This window comes from Electrophorus electricus, chromosome 16 (assembly GCF_041902795.1).
Source record: "Electrophorus electricus isolate QZ-2024a chromosome 16, ASM4190279v1, whole genome shotgun sequence".
Classification (NCBI taxonomy): Eukaryota; Metazoa; Chordata; class Actinopteri; order Gymnotiformes; family Gymnotidae; genus Electrophorus; species Electrophorus electricus.
The window spans coordinates 4,252,501-4,257,500 of NC_137512.1; the positions used below are offsets into that span (position 1 = coordinate 4,252,501).

A 5,000-nucleotide genomic window follows, 5' to 3' on the forward strand; every position below is an offset into this window, starting at 1 on the left:
GTCATTATCCTAGAGGTTAATTATCTTAGAGTCCTTTGCCATTAATAACTGCGATTTTATTTAATTCATTTGTTCATGTTCCAGTGTAAAATGTTGCCAGCATTGTTTGTTAAATAAAACTGTCCTTTCTTTCATATATATATATATATACATATATATTTTTGTTTTTTTTTCTCCTCACAACTAAATGAGTATCTTGTCGCAATGTTTTTCAATTATTGGATAATTGGATTAGCCACTTTCAGGTGAAGCTTCAGCTAATTTTGTGTTGTTCTTTCTTCGGAGAAGTCATCTCCTGCTCAAATTAAGGCACGGAAGGCGAAATCAGACCTCAGAGATGAAAACCAGACAGCTCTCTCCTCTCTTTCACTTAAGGTACTTTTATTGTGACGCTACGAGGGAGGAGGATTTCTTTGATTTGCTCAGCAAAAATAAAAGAACACATTTTTTTTCTTCATCGTTTTTAACATGCGGATACCGATAAGAACATAATAAGAAATAAAAGTTTGGGGCGAAACTCTTCAAAGCCACTGATTCGCAGAGAACACAAACCTCAGGAGAAATGAGTCCAAAAGGAGAGACAGCCAAACCTGAAACAAACTAGAAGCGTGGGAATAGTCACAAATCAGAGACTGGTACCGACAGACCGTATGCCTCAACAATCCCTACTACACAATCCCTTACTTTAAAAAGAGTTTACAGTTTAGATTCTTCATTGCAATTTTTTTCTTTTTCTTTTGTAGAAAAAAAAAGCCACATCAGCATGTACATAAAACTGTACAAAGAAACAAGGCAACACAAGCATGGTTCTGATATAAATATAACATTTAGGCTACAAACTTGCACTTCCTGAAGGAGTCCTGCTGAAATGGCCGCCATTTGTCATTTGGTTTGCGGAGGTGGAGGTGGTGGAGGAGAAGGTGGTGATGGAGGTGGTGGTGGTGGTGGAGGAGATAATGGAGACATGATGGAGGATAAGGTGGTGGAGGAGATGGTGGTGATGGTGGTAGTGGTGGTGGTGGAGGAGAAGGTGGTGGAGGAGATGGAGGTGATGGTGGTGGTGGTGGTGGTGGAGGAGATAGTGGAGACGTGGTAGAGGAGATGGTGGTGATGGTAGTGGACACTTTAGCTGATCTGCAGATCTGCGGGATCTGTAGACCTGGTGTATTATAGATGTACTAGGATCTGTATACCTGGTGTATAGATGTAATAGGATCTGTAGACCTGGTGTATTATAGGTGTACTAGGATCTGTAAACCTGGTGTGTAGATGTACTAGCATAGGTAGACCTGGTGTGTATATGTACTAGGATCTGTAGACCTGGTGTATTATAGATCTACTAGGATCTGTGAACCTGGTGTGTAGATGTACTAGGATCTGTAGACCTGGTGTATAGGTGTACTAGGATCTGTAGACCTGGTGTATAGGTGTACTAGGATCTGTAGACCTGGTGTATTATAGATGTACTAGGATCTGTAGACCTGGTGTATAGGTGTACTAGGATCTGTAGACCTGGTGTTTCGGTGTACTAGGATCTGTAGACCTGGTGTTTCGGTGTACTAGGATCTGTAGACCTGGTGTATAGGTGTACTAGGATCTGTAGACCTGGTGTATAGGTGTACTAGGATCTGTAGACCTGGTGTATATGTGTACTAGGATCTGTAGACCTGGTGTATTATAGATGTACTAGGATCTGTAGACCTGGTGTGTGTAGATGTACTAGGATCTGTAGACCTGGTGTATAGGTGTACTAGGATCTGTAGACCTGGTGTGTATAGATGTACTAGGATCTGTAGACCTGGTGTATTATAGATGTACTAGGATCTGTAGACCTGGTGTGTATAGATGTACTAGGATCTGTAGACCTGGTGTATTGTAGATGTACTAGGATCCGTAGACCTGGTGTGTATAGATGTACTAGGATCTGTAGACCTGGTGTATTATAGATGTACTAGGATCTGTAGACCTGGTGTATTATAGATGTACTAGGATCTGTAGACCTGGTGTATGATGCAGACGTCCTGTCTAAAGTGGTCGGTCTCCGCCGTCTTCCACTCCTTCGAGTAAATGGCCCCTCATTTCACTCTGACTCTCTTTCCAAGGAAAGAAAGATGCTGTTTATTCTCTACTTCTACCAAGCGAGGAGAGCGTCATTACATATTGTGACATTACAACAGTATAAAATGTTTATCTCCTGTTCTTCTGGGTCCTCTGTAAGAAGCATGAGTCTTTCCACCCAAATGGTTCCGTGTGACAGTGAAATCAGATCTTAAGTCACATTAGGTTTGATTCATTTTTGTGGCCTACCCTGTAGTCAAATACATTATTCAGCACAAAAGCATTAGAATAGCGTGACGCAGAGCTGAGCCCCGTTCATGGTGTGGACAGAATGAGGGGTGGGGTTGTTCCAGGGTGGGTGGAGGTTGGAGGGTGAGGCAAGAGAGAAGGTGCTTTTCAGAGCTATTAATTCTAATGACTAAAAAAAAAGGAATTTCTGGTAAAAATAGAAAAAAAAAAAGTCATTTACATTTCTATGTAGAACCTTATAAAAACCGGGGAGTACATACTTTAGAAACGACTTACAGTGAGCATTTTGCTCTCAGATTCACATGATTTCAGTCTTTAGCTTTTTGGTAATGAAAAATGTTTGGTGTAAAAAAAAAAAATTACAAAGCATAATGGCCTGATAGCGTCCACAGAGCACAAATCACTTTGAATTCTGATTTTATACAATTACATAAAACAACCCAAGCGCACCATGCTGATCATACACGTGTAGTCGCCCGCGGTTAAGCTCTGTGAGTTAAGTCACTGTTAAGCTCTTATTCTCCCGTATGTGTATGAGCTCAGTGTGCATCAAGAGTTCTGAATGTAATGGAAATAAGTTGAATGTGTGTACTGGACAGAAATGTGGGAGACATGGAACACTTTTCCTACTACAGGGGGAGTAAATAACCAGGACATCAGCTCATCCACCCTATTCTCAAGATGAGTGGTGTCTTCCTTACAGAATAGCCTAGGTCAGTCTAAAAGAGAAAACACACATGTAAACACACACACACACACACACACACACACACACACACACGCGCGCGCGTGCCATCAGAGGGACTGTTTTCCCGTCTTTTACTGTGAATATTGCATGAGTGCGCCCGATAAGAAACATATGGAAAGCTATCATTCCACACTCCCCACAAGCATGTGTAAGGGAGACAACTGGGTTACTTTAAAGACAATATGCAGATTAAAAAAAACAAAACAAAACAATACACACACACACACACACACACACACACACACACACACACACTCGCTCACGCACACGCAGACTGATATCACCCAGCAGTATCTGTGACAGTTGTACTCCAGAGATAAACTCGGGCTTTTCCCAGCGGGAACAGGAGCCTCACTGGAGGAGTTCACGTCCTCGCTCCTTAGACATCGCCAGTCTGTGGGTGTGAGGATCAGCCACTGCAGAAAACAGGACGATTAAAAGAAACAGGAGCGCAAACACGCCTACCTATGCGCAATTCCTCCCCGATCACTCTCCCTTCGTGCTCTCTCTCTCTCTCTCTCTCTATGCTTTCTCTCTCTCTTTTTCCCCTCTCTTCCTCTCAACGTGCCTCTCTGTCTCTCCCAGATCCGGAGGTGTGCGTGCAGGTGTTACTGGGCCACTGGCCCTGTCACTGGGACAAATGGCTTATTTCGCCACGAGGAGACCTCAGTGGGATCGTATCAGAGGGTCACGGATTTGATCTTTAAATGATCAGACAATGAGTTTGGCATGAAGCAAGTTTGCTAGCGTGTGCGCTGCGATGCAGGTAGGGAGAGCAGCAAGATGCTGCCTTGCTTACATCTCACCTTCCTCCACTCCGGAAAGTCTCGGGCAGCCGACAGACCCAGTTCCTCTGCATGGGGGATGACAGTGTTTGAGTTCATATTGCTTATGACAGATCGTGTGGCGTCATCTTACGTCTTCCCAGCTGACTGGAACTTCTGTTCGCCTGTATTGCCACAACTGTCATCTCCATTAAAAAGCTCCATTAAGGCTTTTAAACGAACTCTGAGGAGATGGTCAGTAATGAGGCAATGGCAAATGTGTTATTAAAGCGTGTGTGTGCGTGCGTATACATGCTTGTGTGAGTGTGTGTGTGCACGCAACTCTAAGAGTTTCACTTCACTCGTGAGTTCTGGTCCTTCGGTTTTTGTTTCAATGCAAGATTTCTGCAATGTCAACCACTCCAAATGGACTTTAACATGGATTTAATGAGCCGACGTGATTTGATTGGTTGAATATAACCTGTTCTGATTGGTTGATTATAACTTCACTGATTGTAGTGTTGCTGCTTTTAAAGCGATGTCTTTCCTTTTTTGTGAGTGTCTGAAGCATCCTTTCACACACACACACACACACACACACACACACACACACACACACACACACACACAGGTAGCATAAGGGGACGCAGCAGTCCTGCGCATCGATCGTCGCACAGTTCCCGCAGTCTCCAGTCAAAATGCCCAGCGCATGTTGCACGGAGTTTTCCTGTCCTGATCGCAGCTCTCCGCTGACTCGGGAGAGTGAGTCTGCGGCGGAAAGCGTCTGTTCGAACCACCCGCTCCCCACAGGACGGCGGGCGGCCCTCGTCCAATCCAGGCGCGAGCCACGGAGGCTTCTGACAAATCACATTACGCCAACCTGCTGCTTTCTATTTGATTGCCTCCAGTGTTTTAGTCCAAAACACTCCAAGGTGATGTGGTCGAAGAGGGGCGGGGGTGGGGAGACAGAGCCGATCTCCTCTCGGAGTCCAGTCCAGGGTCCAGGCTGGTGAGCTCCAGTACCGCCCACTGCTGGAAACCGGCTCAGGCCAGTCCATCCTGCTGCAGACTCGGGTGGCTATGGTGAGTATTTACATCACTGTACAGGAGGGGGAAACGTCCCCCATGGTAAAGTCTGCTGCTGAAAGCCTGCTGAGTGCTTAGGGAACACCACCAGCCCC

General features: G+C 44.9%; 1 protein-coding gene across 3 annotated transcripts in view; it reads right to left on the bottom strand.

Moving 5' to 3' along the window:
* Positions 1 to 364: 364 nt before the first annotated feature.
* The window catches only part of pcdh1b (protocadherin 1b), a 134,199-nt gene continuing 129,563 nt past the window's right edge, over positions 365 to 5,000 (bottom strand). For 2 of the 3 annotated variants that reach the window (XM_081698915.1, XM_035532133.2), the window contains exon 5: positions 365 to 5,000. This exon is cut by the window's right edge and continues 1,066 nt beyond it. The gene's annotated coding sequence lies outside the window, so the exon portion shown is untranslated. The other variant, XR_014117532.1, reaches the window with a different exon arrangement.